This window comes from Octopus sinensis, linkage group LG2, assembly GCF_006345805.1.
Source record: "Octopus sinensis linkage group LG2, ASM634580v1, whole genome shotgun sequence".
In the NCBI taxonomy this organism is placed as follows: domain Eukaryota; kingdom Metazoa; phylum Mollusca; class Cephalopoda; order Octopoda; family Octopodidae; genus Octopus; species Octopus sinensis.
This window is the reverse complement of record NC_042998.1, coordinates 172264039-172284803: the sequence shown is the minus strand read 5'-3', so window position 1 is coordinate 172284803 and position 20765 is coordinate 172264039. Positions and strand designations below refer to the sequence as shown.

At 32.2% G+C, this 20765-nt stretch overlaps 1 protein-coding gene and 1 long non-coding RNA gene across 10 annotated transcripts in view; both read right to left on the bottom strand.

The window, feature by feature from the left end:
• The window catches only part of LOC115229173 (protein phosphatase 1 regulatory subunit 12A), a 216354-nt gene that overhangs the window by 118530 nt on the left and 77059 nt on the right, over positions 1–20765 (bottom strand). The window lies entirely within an intron of this gene.
• Positions 7010–17818, bottom strand: LOC118762118. Its single transcript, XR_004997897.1, has 3 exons — positions 17690–17818; positions 8423–8438; positions 7010–7020 (listed from the first exon to the last, which is right to left on the bottom strand). It is a non-coding gene; the product is annotated as an uncharacterized LOC118762118 (long non-coding RNA).

Below are 20765 nucleotides of genomic sequence, written 5' to 3'. Positions count from 1 at the left end.
CATTGCTTCCACGAGGCAGGTGCTTTTACATTTCATTATATATATATATATATATGTATATATAATGGATATAATGCAGGTATTGGGTGAGACATACATTCATTCTATTTCTTTTCTACTAATCTGTCACAACAGGTGATAATAGGAAAGGCAAACATTAGTATTTATGCAGAGAAAAGAAACTTCAGGTTTGTTTAGCTTGTTTCCTCTCTTCTCTTATGGGCATTAATACAAAAAGAACATAAAATTACATGTTATTAAGATGAAGCCTACGAAATACAAATCCTGAACAGCCACCCACAAGATTTTGACTTTAAACTCCCCTTTAGTCAATGCTCTAAACCAAAGGAAAACAATGTTACCTAACTGAATATAGTATCAGTGCCATTTCACAATTGAGTGATTAACAGAAGAAAGTGTGCCATGTTAAAAAACAGAAAAAGTAGCTCTAAATATTCATAAGGGAATATTTTCAAACCCTATCTTGCCTAACAGGGTAAAATTAATGTAATGCATGTTTAGGTGTTTCTGACAGTAATTGCAAAACAGATTACCATAAAACCAATTAATAACACTTTAAAAATGATAAATGACTAATTAGCATTGATAATCCAAAGATTAATTTCAAAATCCCATTACAAAACTAGTGGTGATAGTTGTAATAAAAGACATTTTTATTGCTCCTAACCCAAAACATAAACATACAAATACTATTATATAATTAAAAAAATTCCATTTTTACAAACAGCTTGGAAACAGGTATAAAACTCTAATGAAGCACAGGTGTTAAAAACATTGAATTTTTATTGGTACACCCTTGTAGATAATGGTTTATACATCAATTATATACTTACATTTTAAAATAAGAAAAATTTTAATACTTCATATTTGAAATTTCTTTAAGTAATAATTTTAGTTTAGCATTCTAGCATACGTTTCTTTTGTGAGTGTGTGTTTGAGAGGGAGAGAATTCATAGATATCTATATAATTTACACTCATAAATATAGATATCATCTAATATAAAAATCATCAGAAAGGATTGGCAAACTTGACTGAAAGGCAGAGCATAAGTGAGTTGAGAGCAGTTCTGAGAGACATTCAAAGGCATCAGCCAATATTTGCAACAGACAACTATACTGCTATTGACACGCAATGTAAATAAATGAATGGTGAGGATTACAAAAAAAATCATCATTAACTAAAGACCGAAGAAAACATGGAATGAAATGATGAGGCCAATGAGCCCTTTCGAGACAAGTCAATATAGCATCAAAATTAGTGATGATAATACTGAACAGGCATCTAAACCACATTTACACAGAAAGATGCCATTAAATGATGATTATGGCTGCAATGTTATCGAAAAGTCTAACTACTGTTTTCAGCTAGATGAAACTAATTGTTCTGACGCATTTTCTCATTTTTATATTATTTTTTTAATTATCATAGAACAACTACAAATTAAAGTCATAGGAAGCTGTTTCAATGTCAAAATTTGGTAATCACACACTACTATAAAGTTTCTTCATAATTTGCTAGAAGTCAAAGGAAAAAATTAGTTGTTGAACGCCACTTAAATGTTTTGGGCACAGGCATGGGTGTGTGGTTAAAAAGCTTGTTTTGCAACCACATGGTTTCAGGTTCAGCCCCATTGCATGGTACCTTAGGCAAGTATCTTTTACTAAAGCTATTGTAAGTGAATTTGGTGAGTGAACTAGAAACAGTGTGGAAGCCCATTACACACACACACACACACACACACACACATATACATATATATATATATATATATTCAACTTAAAAATCATCATTTAACATCTGTTCCATACTGGGGTGCATGTGGCAGTTTGACAAGGACCCAATGAGTTAAGGACTACAGTCCTTGTCACTAGAGTACAATGCACATCATACTCGAGTGTCTGCTTTGGACTGGTTTTTACAGCTAGATGTCCTTCGTAAGGTCATCTGTTTAAAAATCAATAATTCAAAATGCTCAACCCCTTTTGACAAGAGAGTAAGTGGGTGACCAAGAGATAGTTCAATTCAAAAGGCACAATAAGAGATAATAAATTATCCGCCCTCCCCACTTTTGTTTTTTTTTAATCTAACCAGAAAAATAAACATGAATTTAAATGAGATGAGCCAAGTAAACAATATCACTAACACTAATAATTACTCTGAGTGACATTGATTCATTTGCATTCTTTAACCTCACTGCGATAAAAGTGAGCAAAACTAGCAGTGTTTGTATTGTAAAACTCCATTTTTCTTTTTTGGCCTTATCCCTCCTTTTAGTACAGTTTATAAAGCGAATATTATCTCTATATATACTGATAGTTATCAGTTACTGCTGATATAATTTACACTAGTAGTTACAAAAATAGTCTTTTACAGAATTAAGTTATTGTTACAAGGACTAAGATAAGCATGTATACCAGTTTCAAAGTAAAGATCAATTTCTTTTGTTACAGATAGTTAAAATATAACAAAGTATTCATATAACGTGCCAAATTTTTAAACTGCCAATTCTAAACTTCCAAAGTAAAACTAAAAATAAAATAATCCTCATATATTAATAATAAACACTGGAAGATCTAAATTAACCTCTGAGACAAATTTTCTCTAAATAGATTTTTAATATAAAAGCAATCAATCTTCAGAATAATTAGAAAAGCTTCATCTCATATAAAAAGCATTGACTTTTGCCAAAATGGATTTATTATCAACTATGTGAAAATATATTCTCAGAGAATAACATAAGAAGAACATGAAATCAGAATTACAAATTTACAATGTTCAGTACAAGGATAACTCAAAACAACAAAAGACTTTCCACAGTATAAGCGTGGGAGCCAAAAGTTAAGTGGTTCAAATTCCATCTGGACAACTTGATTGCCAGAGATTAGTATTTCCCATATTTGGCTTAGCCAGAATTAGTTCTCAAAAATTAACATGTAGTCTATTCTATGGATTAAACAGAACATGTGATTGATTTATATCCTATTGAACAGGAGATAGGTTTCTTAATTAGTAATTATAAGATCAAGTTTTCATAGAAGAACCACTTGATAAAATAATGAGACAAACAGGCGCAAGACAAGAGAAACAATTCAGTAAACATGAAACACCAGACTCTAGGCTCAAAGTGACTCCAGGCACAACACAGTACTGACTTTTAGATTCAAAAGTTCAAAATAAGCAGCTTGCTCAGACTATTATGCCTCTATATGGCAAATTGAACTATGGTAGTAAAAGAGCACCTTTTTTTAACAAAGGGATCTTTTTTCCTTAAATACTTTCTGAAGATGGACCAATTTTCAAAAAGAAGCCTACAATTAGGAAACATTAAAGAATTAAAGAGAAAATCATTTGAATTTTCCAGTGTAGAATTATGTTCAAATGCTATGAGATGGTTACATATTTAATGCTCTAGAAAGCAATGATTTAATATTCATTAAAGTGAGAATTCTTTGCTTCATATACATACCTAACATACATTCATACATACACACAAACATGTAAGTATGCTTGTCTGCTTGCCTACACACATACATGAGACAAAGAATTCACACAATATATATTTTCAAACCAAACAGTTTTCCTTATTTTGTCATAACATTTATTTTGTTTATTTCATAGAAAATCTTCCAAATATACATCCTATTTTCCCCACATATCCTACTTCAAATAACAAACTACCCCTTTTAAATCCCTAACAATTTCTCTCATTACTCTGCTAAAAATCAACATTCCATTTGTTACTCTAAAAGGCAATTGCATAAATTAGGATAATTATTTGCTTCAAAGGCTGAAATATTTCTGAGAAGGCAAAGGCTTTTGATAATATACTGAACAAAAGTCAACAGTACTAAAATGATGATTTCCGTGAACTTGGCTTAAAACATCACTAATGAGTGGAATGGGAAATGCATCTAGCTGTGTGTATCTATTAATAGCAGACAGAGTCAACCACTAAATGTCTTTTGCCACCACTTTTGTTGACTAAAACAGCTTGAGAATGCCATGACAACTTTTTGGATGTGTAATTATTCCCTCAACTAGTAGTTTATTAACTTCAACTTTAATGAATTCTGCCAGTCTTTAAACGAGCAATTCTGAAGTGGGATGGGCAATGTATGGGTATTGCTTGTGTAGAAATTTCTATGCTTGTGTTAGTAAATATTTGGAGTTTTGAAACTTTCACAAACACGCTCTTCGATTTCAGATCAACATAGACGGCAAAGTCAAGGGTGTAGCTTAAATTCCATTTGAAATGACTGGAATTGCGATAAATTAGAGATTCTCAAAATTGCAGAATCAGATATTCTCAAGAGATATTTCAGGTGTAAGGTAGCAATTGCTAGGCGTTGTCTTTACAATCAGGTTTAGCTTGTTTCCATCAATAGATGGCATCATTTAAGCTGAGTGTGATTCAATACCAAGCTTTTTCACTATGTTTTCAGAAATCAAAAACAACTAATTACAACATTTAACAAGCTGCTCAAACTGATTCAATTAAGGCACTGTTTATTAACAGAAGATCTTCTATAGCCACCTGAACTGTTCCATCCAGACTACAGAAACCAGATCCTCTAATATAAAGGTTTCCCAGTTTTGTTGCCTTTCAATTGGCTTCCATGTTAAGTCCTTGCCAATAAGCACTTGTATCATCTCATCCATAAATAAGAAAATTTAGAATATTTTGATATCTCTTTAAGAGACCTGGGAAAGTCATTAATAGGTTGTCCTGTCTGTTGTTTCAATGAACAGAGTTTTATTCATTCACTGTGTATATTTTAGCTGCAAGTAAATTTAAATGCAATGACATATTTAGCTCTTGAATAGTATGTAATGCTATCATCAAACACCTCTTTTGTAATTTCAGGCCACTTTATTTCATTCTTGTAATTAACTAGTGTATCTTCCCAACTTAAAATAAACTAAGAGAAATAAAATCTAATTTATCCTTCTCATCTAACTTCAGGAATGTAAGATATCTTTCCAAATGGACAATAAATTTATCAACAGTTTCTGCAAAATTATCATGTAACATAACAGGTTGAGATAGGATTTGCACTCGTACAACCCTCACCAGCAACGACTACCCAAACAGACCCATAGGTTGGAGCAGTGGTTCTAAACTGAGGTCCATATGGTCCCTGAGGGTCCATGCAGCAAAATAGTAAATTAGGGATCAACAACAATACTCTGAAAAAATTTTGCTTTAGATGTATGTATCAGTATGTACTGCAAGAAATTGCTAGGTTACTGTCTCTAATGTTTTACACATTTCAACCTACACAGTTTAATATGTGAAAAACAAAATAAGAATTTTGAAAGCAGTTTCTATAAAACCAGTTTTTGAATATTGAATGGCTTTAGGAGTCCACCAGAATAAAATAGTGATCAAAAGGGTCCATAGATTAAAAATGGTTGAGAACCCCTGGGTTGGAGGGTTGTCACCTGAGTGGTACAAAGATGTTGTCCACCAGGAGCAGTAGGAAATCACCAATACATGGTGGATGCAGAGATGCGCTGTTACAGCACATGCCCCCATATTACAATTACTCATGGAAAGCTTCCCTCCCCATCTTTCTCACAAGAGAGGAATTTCTTCTAAGTGGCTTGTAACATCTTAAGTAAATAATTCCAATAAGCAACAGAACCATATTGCAATATCTAAAACAGAAATAGTAATCCTTAGACTCATGAAAAATAGAACAGTAATCCTTAGACCCTAACTATTTTAAGACAAATTTATTTTAAATCTCTATCCCTCTCTTACATCAGTACATCAGAAAGGCTACATACATAGAGGAAAAAAGATCTATCTTATAATGAAACACTATATAAAACACTAATGAAGATTAACATAAGCATAATTGGGCTTTCTCAAGTGATCATAAATGCCATGTTATAGACAATATTTAAAAAGTTTCTATAACCTACCAATCGAAAATATATCTTCAGAAAAATAACACAGAACTCACCTGTAGCACAGAAGGTGAGAAAAAATTTATAACATTAAATATAAACATAAGAAACATAAACAAGATTATAACAAGAGTTACTTTTGAATAAACAATATTGTATTCATCACTATCATGATATATAAATAACTGTTGGTAGGTTTCAGCTCACTCTGCCCAATTATATCTATACTTTCTTTATTGTTGGACAGTGTGGCATTATAAAATTTATAGTACATAACATATAGCATATATAGCACAGACAACTAAGAATATGTTATGAGAGATTGGCAGCTACTTTGTTGTAGAATACAGAAAGAAAATAATCTTAGGCAAAGTAGTTAGTTAAATCTACCAGCTGAGCTGACAGAACCTGGAATGAAGCCACATTAGAATTAGCAAGATACCCACCAACACCTCTCAGAAGGATTAGCAACAGAACGAACAACTGCCAAGAGAAATTAGCCATAGAACCACTATTAACACCTGAGAGATTAACAACCTCTCCTCTCACTACAAAGATTAGCAGCCCACCAGTCAACTTCTATAAAAGTATTAGTACCTTGAAATAGATTAATAATTTACACATTGACTCCTAGACAGATTAAAATTGATATTAAAATTTTAATCTTCAGTTTCTATAAAAAGGCAATACTCATGGACACAATATGCTGCTGCCTGCAGCAGAACGCAGACTAACAACCTGTACATATTTTCATTAAAAAAATAACACAAAATATTTCAACAAGTAGCATTAAGAGAATTTCAGCAGCAGCTCAAGTCCGATTCTGATTGAAAAGTATACAGAGCAGGATATGAAAGGTGCAGGCTTAGAAATAGATTACAACAGGAAATAAACAAAATCTTAACAGTTCAGTTCAGCCAAGTAACCTAATGTGTAAATAGTTCTAGTTATTTGTCCATTAACTTTCTGTAAGCATTTTACTAACAAAATATACTAAATTACTTTTCACAGTAAAAAAACACGGAGGGAGTAGTACCTTGGCTATAAAGGTTCTTACATAAAATAATGGTCGAGAGCTTTTATTTCTTTTAAGCTATCATAGAACAGAGACTATTCTTAATAGGATTATTAAACAAATACTTGTGACTAAATTTTCAAACACCAACAAAAGTATTAAAAAAAAATCCTTTCCTAATAACTTCACCATTATGATCTCAAGTGTCAACTTGTATAAGCTTTTTAAAAGGTTCAAAGTTCATTGTCAGAGCTGTGAGTTTAAAGACAATTTAAAACAATAACCATACAAAAACAACAGGGCTTGGCCAGAAAATATTTCCTGATTTCTTATGGAATTTCAAGTAGTTTTAAGCATCCAAACAGATTAGAAAATGACTTGTAATCATTTGTTAGTTTCAGCAAAATTCAAAAGCGTCATAAAAAAGGGGGGTGGGGGTGGATTTAAACTCTAGACATTTACGAGAGAAAAATGTGCACGTATGTAGCTTGGTCCTTCCTACTCTCCACACAAATTTCATTTTTACAACGAACATTAGAATAAAACAAAAATTATTTCTAACAGACAATCTCCAACCTCCTTTCTTATAGTCAATTTGATAGACCCGAATAATTGGTACTTGTATCATCTTTGAAAAGTTGAATAGTAAATTTGACTCCAACAGAATTTGACTCAGAATGTAAAAAGACATGACAAAAAACCTACAAAACATTTTATCTGCCACTCTACCATTCAGCCCTACCCAAAAAAACAATAAATAATAAATGCCACTAATGTTTATTTTGCAGACACTACAACTGATTAATTTCCACATGTAGAACATACTTTCACTGCATTATGTAATGGGTATATTGTAGATCACAATTTAAAAAAAAAAATTTTTAATAAAACTAGTTGATGTTAACTTTCTAAACATTCCACAAGAAACATTTTCATAGTTTTGAAAGGGAAAAACAAATGTATAAATTTGACATCATAACAAAATTACAGTTGAGTTTTAGCTAAAAGAGTACACAATTAGTCAAAGTTAATGTAGTTCATTTAGCAAATATGTAAAACTTAATTGCTCTATAAAACTATTATTCATAAACCAATGCCCCATGCCACTTAGTCAAAGGGGCTTTTATCCTATTCCCTTTCCTGTTTTTTTTTTTTTTTTTTTGGCCTTACAAGTTACCTGGTAACCTTACTAGTGCTGGTAGCATGAAAATAGCACCCAGTACATGCTTTAAAGTGACTAGTGTTAGGAAGGGCATCTAGCTGTAGAAGCCATACCAAAACTGACAGGAGTATGACACAGCTCTTAGGGATCATAAAATCCTGTTAATCTGTCCAGCCCATACCAACATGGAAAATGGACTCTCTTTGCTCAGAGTGTGTGTGCGCGCGCGCATAAAATTTTATGTGTCTGATAATATTCTACAGCAGGTAATAGAGACTGTTTCTCATTATCATTGATTACTATATCAAACTTAATAACAACACACACTTTCTATGGCCAAAAATATCCAATCCTTAAACCATTACTCTTTTTCCAGACAATACTGTCTTAATAATTTGTCTCCCAAAAGTAGTATCATTTTCATTATGTATAAAGTAACACATTCAGCACTGCACACCAAGGCCCTAAGTGGTCATTTGGCCTGCAAGAAATAACAGATAGAACTCTAAATCAAAACTGTTTTTAAAAGAAGGATAAATTAGATGATATAGTCCAAAAAAACTTTGTAAAGGCATGGAATAGTCAGCTGAATTGCCTTTGATTATAGGTGTACTTGATTTGAGTCAACATAAAGTTAAACAACAACCATTTTAAATGAGAGAAGGCTGTCAAATGGCAATGCTTCATATCAAGCAACAATTTTCTAAAAGATTCTCAAGAAAGCCAAAGCTATCATGAAATACATCCTCCATTAGCAAACTATACTGTTATTGTGCTGCCTGCACACAAACATCATTAACCACTTGTCTCCAAGAACTGCCTTGCATTTTTCTTAGTAGATCACTCAGTGCTGCTAGTAACATGTAACCAAGTACAATCTGTTCTATGGTCAGGTGTATGGCAACCCCACCAAGGTTTACTTTGCTATTTGGACACCCGGCAAGATGTAATACAAAACCTGCTAAAGGGTGGAAGAACTCTTGAGAATCAACAGCCCTCCAGTAGTGTCCACATATATTCATATTGTGTATGTGTGGATCTGTGACTGTATGTTGGTGTATTACAAAAATTCTGGAAATTTAAATTCTAAATCTATTACCAAAGAAAAAAAAACATGCTTGTGACCTGGTTATGCTGGAGGGAGAATAATCTCTCTGTAGGTGCAACCATGCAGGACAGATCAGAAAGTAAAAGTCTGACAGCAAACTTCAATGACATAAAAGAAATCATGTCTTTGGAATGCAGAGAGATGCTATGATAATAGCACCTATACTCGGTACTATGGACTATCACATAGTTTTAACAAATTCTGTCCAACCCATGTGAACATGGAAAAGTGGAACTTAAAGCAATGAGGATGTGTGTTTTAATTGAAGAGGAGAACTGACTATAATGTAATAAAATATATTTACAGACTTAATTACAAATTTACAGATTTAACTAAAATAATGAAGAGTAGTTTGTAATTAAGAGACATTTATAAATGAAGAATTAACTTGTTAATTGAAGAACATCAGGTAGTAAACTGTTTTGTTATATGATACAAAGCCATAGCTTGATATTTTACTCACCTTGGAGTTATTTAATAGGAGAAAACATAACATTTGCTGTTACCTAACAAAACAGTATGATGGAACATTCACTGCTATGATTATTAAGTCAAAACTGATGATTAGAGTACTTAGCCACCTTCTATCATCATATAACAAATAAATACCAAGTGAAAAAATAGAATCCCAAAATTTTGAAGCTATTACTGTGTGTTCTCGTACAATAAAATGTGCTAACATCTTTTTGATTGGTCTTCTTTTATGACCTTTTTACCTTTTTCATAGACAATGAACTACTGAGTAAGGCTTACTTCTGGCCATTAAAGAAGTTTAGGGTCAATACTCTTTAAGAATACAAAAAATGAAAACTAACAAACAAAAAAGTTAACATCTGAATTATGATTAATACCATCTTTTTTTAGACATTCTAAATCTTTCTTCAGATATGAAATTTAAATGTATTACCAAGAAAAAACACCAACAGTAATATACTGATAAAAATCGAAGGTAACTCATGAAAATTGCATCAAGATATCTTAAACCTGATGTTAATAAACTCAAATATGATGTAAATATTTGCATACTTGCTCCCCTTTAAAATGACTAATAAACTATAAATATACTTCTTTCAAAAGTATACCAAATAAATAAATAAATAAGCACTCTTGATTAGAAAATCAGAATAACACACAGCTTCTCAGAATAGAAATTACGTCTAAACCAACCATTTCATACCATATTAATAGCCTGTGCCAAAAACTTTAGGGAGGTGCTCTCATTGATTACATACAGATAGTTCTAAATTCTGTGCCAACTGGTCCCTCTCAGAGATTATGCTAATATAAATACCATCAAACTGGCAACACTAAACTTATGTCAGAAATTCTGGCTAATTGTTCTGACCTAGGTTTTTTTTTTTTGCTATTGTTCCAACAACAACGAGAAAGAAAAAGAATGCAAACCACACTCTTAGAAGTGCATGCAAATAGATACTACTTAAAAGGTTCTAAAATTCTGACAAAGATTAAAGAACTATATGCTGCATAAAAATTAATAATTCTTTTTTTTTTTCATTTGCAAGTTTGTTACAGACAACACACACACATAATACAGCATTTAAAATTAATTGGCATATTTTGTTAGATATTTCAACCAACATTAACTTCAGCATCATACTTTCACATGTGTTTTTACAGTATGAGCAAGTATTGAGGACATCTGCAAAGTAGCCTACAATAATTCATTTGTATTCTCCGTTCTCATTTCATGCCACCTCTTATGTAAGAAACATTTTTGGTTTTTTGTTGTCTTTGGAAAGGTTATAACAGACAAGAATTTATGTAATCTTTATGTTAAATATTATATATTCTATTTCCACTCATTTGTATATTGCATTTCCATAACCTTCTGCTTAGAATAGTGGCTTTCAACTCAAGTAGTAGTAGATACTAGTAAATTTGGTATTTCACATAGGTAACATGGGATTTATTGCAAGTATTTAATGCATTATTTTTAGGCTCAAAACAATTTTTTTTTTTTTTATTAATAAAGGTAATGTTTTACTTTCATTAGTAGAACATTTAACATTTGTGTGTATATACATATATATATATATATATATATATATATATATATATATATAAATACAAAATAAGACAAGAATGCAAAACATTCAAATAGACGATACAAAAAACGGACGGGCGATTCGAAGCCTCTAGTCAAGAACCGGATCATCCTCGCAATTTTGGCTGATTAATCTTGAGATTACTCCGATCTGGCCAGCCCCAAGGAAAAACTAAGCTACAAGCATTAGATTTGAAGGTGACAATTTCTGACTACACCAATCATGATTAATAATAGCCTCAGAATGATACTTCAAAATTGTATTAACATAAAAGTAAAAGGCATGGAAGTGTAACTATAAGATGATGATGATGGATGAATATAAATGGGTATAGCCAGTTGTATAAGTCATACAATTTAGCTATTGTTTAATTAAAAAAATTAAGGGCATGAAAGTAATGGTAACAGTAAATCCATGGTGGAAAGTTGCTGAGATGTTGAGAGCATCAAACTAAATAAGTACTAAGTTACTTTCTTGGTTATTTAATCAGGTTGTAGTTTAGAACCAGGTTAGTCTTGATTGAAAAGAAAAATGACAAGCATTTCAGCTTTGACTCTCCTATTTTTTTCATAAACACAGTGCATGCATCCAGGATCAAATCAAACCATTTAATAAAGGGAAATGAAGACATTAGATATGGGTAATTAAAGAAACCTTAAGATAAAAGAGCAAATCAAGAACATGATAGAAAGGGTCATAGTAAAGTTAATGGCAGACAAAGTTAGGCTGAACAAAATCCAATTTGGGTCTGTATCTAAAGCTGAAACTGTAAATACCATATTCCAGTGACAAAAATCAAAGGAAAAAAAAAAGAAAGAAAATGTTCTTAGCTAAGAACAAATAATTCTTCTTTGCATTTGTCCATCTGGAGAAACATTTTGAACACACCTAGTGTTTTTTAGTGTTTTTTTTTTAAACTCCAGGTTTACCCTGATTGAGTAGAGCTACAGTCAAAAACACTGGCGTAAAGACCTTATCATTTGTTAAAACAAGTGTACAAGAGAATTTAGTTGCTATTTTTAGAATGCCAAGTGAATTCATACAGGTGTTCTTGTTAACATGACAGGTCCAGTGTTGTACAATTAAATGCCTAATGAGACATGATACATGAATAGCCTGCAAAAGTGCTGCAAGGCATAACAGTGCTAAAAGCAGTGTCATGAAAAACCTCAAAACTCCTCCATAAATTTGTAAGTGGTGTGCACCAATAACCAGTGGTTTATAGCTACCACCAACAAGCTCCTGCACTTAATGAGGTTTTAGTGTACATGTAAATGTTTAATAAAACCATATTTTAACATGTAAGAAATGATAAGCAAAAAAAAAAAAACGGAAAAATCATGTCCTTAAAACTCCTATACAGATAACCGAGTTTCACTGAAAAATCTACTTGTTCCAAATTTGGAAGAGTGGTCTAGAGTCAAAAGTCAATATTACAAAAACTGAAGCACCTATTATCAGCAAGATTTTACTGTCACCTGGAAAAGTATTTGGTTAATGTAGCTGGGTATCAAACAGACTGGGAATGAATCAGGACTTTAGATGACCAAGATATTCAGGAGTGGTTGGCAATGGTGGAAGCATTGACATGAAGTCAATAAACTACATGGATATGTGGTTTATACAATGAGAATTTCTCTGGTTATGTGACACAATTCAGGAGGGAGTTTTAGTGTGAATATAAAGTTAATAAAATATAAACAGATGAAAAATATTCAGGGAAGTAATTCTGTTGGCAAAAAAAGAAAAATAGAGGGAAGTGTGAAGGTGGAGAAGCTGAGTATGATAGTGGAGTGCAAGTGATGTAAGAAAATTGATGCATATAAAAGGCAAATGTACCAATATAGAAAAGAGATGTGGATAAATAACAGTAGATAAATGACAGGTTTTAACAGTAGATGTATCTGTGGTAGGTGAAAAATATAAAAGACATAGAAAAGAAATTAGATTTCATAATGTTGGACCTCACAGACAAGGTAGAACAGCAATATATTTTGCAGTAAATTCATCCAGGTCAACAAAAAACATTTAAATTATGATGGCATTAAAACTGGATTGTTAACACAGCTAAGAGATTACAAAACATACCAGAGAGCCAACCGTTGACAGCACTTCTACATTTTTTTTTAAAACATCAACACAAAGCTATCGAGCTGGGGAAGAAGTATAGTTGATTGAATCACCCCTAATATTTGACTTTAGATTTGGGAAGTGTTTGAACTCAAAATATAAAGATAACTAATTACTACAAATTATCTAGCCCAATGCCACAAATTCTGCAACAGTAATTACTTTTTACAGACAAACAATTGTGCCTTCACATGGACACAAATTGGTATCTAGAGAAGGATACATCCAGAAATGAGGAATCAGTTGATGATTGATTTGTTTGTTGAAGTTCTTACAACCTTAATCCATATTAACCCACTGTCCTCGTTTGTGGACAGTTGTATTTGGTTTCTTTACTGCAATAAAGGTTCGTTGGATGCAAAATAGTGCTTGCTGTATTTAATCATTGTATTTAGTTTATTTACTGCAATAAAGGTTAACTGGACGCTTCTGTATGTTTGTTATTCCTATTTATATAACTATCTTCAAAATTTCAACAGGGTTAAAATGGGTTAACATAACACTGAAGTTACCAGAATAGAGTTTTGCCAGAATCTTTCAGTTCAAAAAGACTGGATACAACTGATCTTTTAACTGCCATGTTATAGTCCATCAGCAACATTCATGGTTTTTGACACCAGGAGTTACCATATTCATTATGTATTGCCACCTTGTTGGCTCCCGTGCCGGTGGCACATAAAAAGCATCATCCGAGCATGGTTGATGCCAGTGCTGCCTGACTGGTTCCTGTGCCAGTGGCATATAAAACACACCATTTGAGAGTGGTTGTTACCAGTGCCGCTTGACTGGCCCCCTGTGCTGGTGGCACGTAAAAAGCACCGACTACACTCTTAGAGTGGTTGGTATTATGAAGGGCATCCAGCTGTAGAAACCTTGCCAGAACAGATTGGAGCCTGGTGCAGCCTCCTGGCTTGCCAGTTCTCAGTCAAACCGTCCAACCCATGCCAGCATGGGAAACGGATGTTAAAAGATGATGATGAACATGCACTTTTTACTTAAAATTAAATGTGTCCATTATACATAAGTAAATGTTATTCCTCTCCCCTCCAATCCCTGCATGTACGGATCACATTAGGAAAAGCAGTTACATCTACTGCACAAGCTTAATTGATAAACATTTTATTACTTTTTTAAAATCACTTATATTACATTTTCCCTACAAATGTTCCTTCTATTTCACATGCAAGTCCAAACTAGACAGCATGTCAATAAATGTCTAACGAACGATAACAAAATTTTGTTTGTAATTGTTGATAGGAAACAATCAGAATATAAGTGAGGCATTGGTAGCCATGACACATTTAATGCTATCTATGCGCAGGCTCATAACAATTTTTGCCCTATGAAATTTCAGTGTATGAGCTTAGCCAAGTGCAGCTTACTTCATGTTTGACATCAAACTATCAATATAAAAGCTTCATGCAACCATTGGCACAGTCTCACTACTTTGATCCATTAGGCACAGGCATGGCCATGTGCTTAAATTTTTGTTACCGTATTTATTCTGAGATGCTCTGTGTTTCTTTCAATTAACTTTAAATATAACAAAGAAATTAGTAAAATAACTTTGTTATCATTAAGCTGGTGTTAGGAACAAATTTTGACTACGGTTTGGTGGTAGATTTTAATTCAAAATTTATGAAAACAAGACATTTGTACTACAGAGCCAGAGGTGGTCTCAGCCGGGTTGGTATCAAAAGGGTTAAGAAGTTCGCCTTACAACCATGTGGCTTCAGGTTCAGTCCTACTGCATGGCACCTTCAGGTCAACCAATATCTTGTTAGTGAATTTGGTAGGTAGAAACTGATCTTGTACATGTGTCTTTCTGCAGGATTTGACAGCCTAAAGTGGTTTGTTTATAAACCTTAACATAGCAGTTCAGTAAAATGAGACTTATTAATAGAATACAAAATCCTAAATGAAATGATTTTAAAACATTTTAATTTGATTTGCTGAAAATTTAAAATTCTGTTTAAAGAAAACAGAAACACACACACACACAAACTAAAAAGAATTACAAGAACCTGAATGTTTAATGCTCAAATACAAAAATTTGAAGATTTTCTTTCTTTTGAAAAAAGAAATGCAAAATAAAAATGGGTTTTTAAAACAAAACTAAAATAAGTATGCTCAATATATAAACTTTCTCTTGTGACAACACAATAATGTTATGCATCACTAGTAACTGAATAGTAAAGTTAAATACCTCTTTAACTACACCATCATTATCAAAATGAGATTTTCCAGAAAAAAAAAAAAAGAACGTGATTTCCACAATGTCAAATTAACAGGTGTACTTTTATGGTCTACACTAGTAAAGGTCATAAATTACTATTGAACTTACTTTTGTTTTGTCTTGGTCTCATGAACTTTCTCAATGTATCATATAAAAATTATAAATCCAACTAAAACACTCTTCTCATGGATTGTAATATCCTAAAGAAATGCTGGTGCATTTATTCCAAATATTTTTTCTACTTTTTTCACTACCCATAATTAGTGGTATGCAACGCATATGAGTGTGTATTATAAATGATAGAGGGAAGATGGCATATGCAGGTTCTTACTTTACTGAAGGGTATTAGGAGTCAAAAGAATTAGTTGAATGCTCACTTCGCTGGGAGTTTATTGCTTGCATTAAAATAGAAAGCCTTGTAACAATATCAAACTATGTGCAAATTATAATTACTACCAAACCTCCGAGTGACAAAATTACTTATTTTATTTTTATTTTGAACTGAATAGATGTAAATAATTAATTAGCATGACTGACATGAAGTAGAGACTCCTAATCTTGTTTAATTCTGGTTACAGGATAAACACATTAACCCCATGACCAACAAGGCAGCTGGTAATAAAGACATGTAACCAATCCTGAAATGGTCCAGTTAAAACCATGTGAAACATCATGAGCAAAAAACCAAGTAAAAACAACAAAAAATGGTGAATTGGAATCTATGAGAAAATTCATCAAAAACAGATGTCAATTATGATCCATCATAAAACAATTGTATATGAAATTGAATGCAAGAGGAAGGAGTGAGAATAAAAATTTAACAAGGCTGCTTTTGTGAATGAAACTATAAAAACTTAATACCTCGGTGATTATTATATGCTATGCTTCATGAATGACACTTTCACAAAACAATTATAAAAATTGTTGACATTGGATCTATCAAACTCTCAGTAAATAGCTCATCCATTACAAATTGTAAACAACTCTGAAAAACTTCTGATAATTTGAAAATATGTTTTGACATATTTAAAGTTAGTGTCTTTTTAAAACAGAAAATAAGATAATTTGAGATGCATCAGTACAACCTATATAATAGAATATTTAGGCTAGATATGGCCAGTTTAAATGTTAAAGAGCTAAGAAAGTCACACAAACTGACTGACTTCAAACTTTTATTAGCAATGGCTCAGAGTGATGAAAGTTAAAAGAGAATATAAAAAGATGAGTGGAAAAAAAACATGAAATCAAATGTTTATTGGCACAGACTGATTGAAACAGTTACACAAGCCAAAAGGTGGGGAGCATTACATGGTGGCTTGACCTGTTAGAAACAACAGTCCAACTTCACTTGAGTTACATCTGACCACAAAAAATTACATCTAAAACTACACAGTATAACATAATATAAGATATGAGGGTATTGCTGGTATTTTTTTTTTTTTTCCATCAAAGGTCTATCTGCTAAATCAGGTCCAACCAAGATCAAACAACTTGTAGAAATTTAAATTATAATTGAATACTCTTTAAACTGGATTGTAGGTATTTTACCAACAAGCAAATATAATGTATGATCCAGAAACCATGGAAACTGCTGAGCCAGCATCTTTAAATGTTAATCGGCAAAAGTTTGGATGGGGGAGTATTACAATGAGTCGATTTGCCATTAGGGATGAAAAATTGAAGGTCTGAGACAACTGTATTTCAATTTTTTTTCTTTTTCTTTTCTAGAAAGTAAGAATATGAAAGCTAATACCAGGGGTATCTTAACATTGTAGTCCCCTGCTAGGAAAAACAATGCAATGGGGTTCCAACATGCATAAGCATATCATACATGGTCTAGTACTGGAGCTTCCCAAGCAACTATCCTGTGTACTCATGTCTGAGAAAAGCACTGGCTCATACAACTGCTGTAGAATTTAGACACTAACAAGGTTGCTTCCCGTGACCATAATATAGTAATGAGCTTATTGTATAGAGTGCTCAGGTGCACTGCAACCATTGTATTAGTTTCCATATTCTTTCTTGCCAAGAAAGAACAGTACTTTGGGGTTATCTCACCCCCATTAAAAAAATTGGGTTATGTCCCCACTAAAATATCGAGTTTATGTGGTGACAAGAGACTGGGTTAGATCCTTTTGATTCAATACTTTAACACATTGACTTTTGGCCTCCTCAATAGGCATGGTATGATTTGTTATAAAAATGTTATTAGATTCAATAAAATGTTTAATTTTTTCAGTTCTGTATGATTTGTTGTTAAAATATTATCAGATTCAATGAGACATTTAATCTTTTCACTTTTCATGTTTATTAAGTTTTTTTCTTTTATCAAGGGTTAAACAATATTTTTAGCTGGGGAGATAATCCAATTTTTTAATGGGGATAAGATAACCAAAAAGTACCATAAGAACAAGTGTCCAAAGTGTTAGATTTTTCATTCCTAACAGGAAATTAACAAGTATAATTAATTATGAACTTTGTGATAAGGTACGTTGGACTATAAAGATTAAAAGTGGCTATAATTATTTGTTAAAATTGCTTGCTTGAGAGTCAAACATAGAAAAATAATTATTTCAATAGAATAATATATATAAGGCTTTTTAAATCTTTTATCGAGAAAACCTTGTTTACATTCTAATAAAACTATTCCACAAAAAGGAAAAAAGTAGAAGATAACAGATGTTTCAAATAAAAAAAGTAATGTTCTTAGGCTTTTTAAATTACTAAATTATTTTGAAAAATGAAATCTTTTATCCTAAGTAACACCATGTATTATTAAAAGAAAAAGGACTAAGATACAGAAAACTAAGAATTCTCAATAATTAAATAAAAGCAATTACAAAACTTTTTAGAATCCAATAAAATAAGGCTTAATAGTCTTATACCAAAAATCTGCAATGCTACTGCTGCTAGATTTTCTACCACTGCTGCTACTATGATCACTGACAATATTCTAAGTATCATCATGTGGCTGGAGAATCTCTCCAGCCATGCACCATAGCAAAACAACTTCTACTACCACTGTTCAGAGATTTAGCACAAATAAAGTATTTTTCTTTGTAAGCACAAGAAATATGCTGTGTAAAGAGGGAGAAAAATGGACCCAAGTCACTTGTTATTTGTTTCACAATCTGAGAAGGTGGAGGAAGGGAGAGAGAAAAAGGAAGAGAAGGATGGTGGATGTTTGGAGGGAACTAATGCGAAAGTGACTCATACAAAACTTATTTATTCTCCCACTAGCTCACCTAGAAAAGTTGGCAGTGGTAGCAGTAGTATTATCACTAGTTAGCAGACAGCTAACTAGAAGCAGCAGTCATAAGTACTAATCTGACTAAATTGAACATAGAGTTATTTCCAATAGGGATATCATATGGCTAGTGAAACACCCCCTCCTTACAAAGGCAAGGGAAGGGAGTTTGCATTTTGGGTGGCAAGCTAGCACTTGAGAAATAAATTACTAGGTATATAAATTTCACACCCACCCAACAATATTGGAGAGTTGGAGCTGATACAAAAAAAAAACTTTATCTATCTTCTATAAAAATAAAGTGTTAAATCCAATATATGTAGGAATTCTTTAAAGTGAAAGATTTACAAAGAAATAAAACCATCGCAATTTTTATCTCTGGCTACTGATGAAAAGCAAATACTAAAACAGTACTTGTAAATCATTACTATCATGGCAGGGAGGAGGAATGAATTTTACTCTATTTTCATTAGTTTCCTTTTGTTCTTCCATAAACAAAGATGATAAAAATCAATCTTACTTTTGTACACATTAAACGTGTAACAAAAAAAAAAAAGCGTGTGTGTGAGAGAGAGAAGAGAGATTTAGATAAATCACATAAAATGGATGAAACATAATAGTATACTTGATATAGAATGAAATGGGCACAGAAGTAGATATATTGCAAAGCCATGTGTGGAGATTGAATTAATTTCAGTGGGGAAAATTCTTTCAACTAAGTGATTTCCAGAATTACACTGCAGGAATTTAATTTCCATATTTGCATGATGCTTGTGTGTTAAAAAGTTAATAAAATCATTCAGTTCTTCAGTTATTGCATAATGCTGGCCAACTCATAAAACCAATACATTATTTTTATATTTAGATACAGCAAGGAATGCAGATATAAAAAAACATAAAACGATAAAAATGTTAGCACCTGTTGGTATATTATCTCTTTTCATATACTCTTTTATACCTACCACTTATTTTCATGGTGCAATCTTTAACAATACACTATTTTTCCTTGTTAATTCTAAAAATCAATTAGTGCAACAAAAGTGAAATATATAAAAAAAAATTAAGTTTCCCTGGTAAAACAATTTTGTTTATTTGCCAAAAAGTTAGGTAAAACTAAAATACCATTAGAGTGGGCAAGCAGAATTTAGAGAAAAAAAAAAAAAAAAACACTTGGTAACAAAGATAGCAAGCATGAATAATAAAAACAAGTATCTGAATGATGTACAAAGGAAGAAATAATTTCAAAACCAATGACTAGTTTGGGTATTTATAATATAAAGAATTCTTATCACAGCAGAATAAATAGATCAGGTAAGAGAGTTCTCTCATTTTAATATGATAATGGTCAATATCATACGAAATGTAGCTGATTGTGCGACAGGTTTTTCTGACTAGTTATGAATTGTATAGCCTTATGTTATTAACCTGTTTTTTTGCTTCTCTCTACTTATCACAATATATGGAACATCTATATGTTGTCTTTGAGTACATTCACACCATCTTCAATCAATCTGAAACATTAGTAAGATTGGTTGTTGCATACATGAGTCAGTTCTGTGCAAGCAGATTCACAGCACAGGTCTAGCTAGACAAAAGAACTCTTCAGAGCAATTCGCATGTACTGCACCTAGTGATATGTTAGTTTTCAAAAAATTATACAGTGTGTATTCAATCATGCAGTGACTGGTTGTTTGAAAAGTGTATGATGGTGAGAGCATGCTGATATCCAAATTAGAGTTTGGTGAACACATGGATGTCATAGCTATTTTCAAATGTATGAGTGTTTGGCATTTGCCTAATATACAGACATGTATGTAACAGTTAAACATGGAGGTTGTGCAAGGTAGAGAAACTTAATATTCTAAT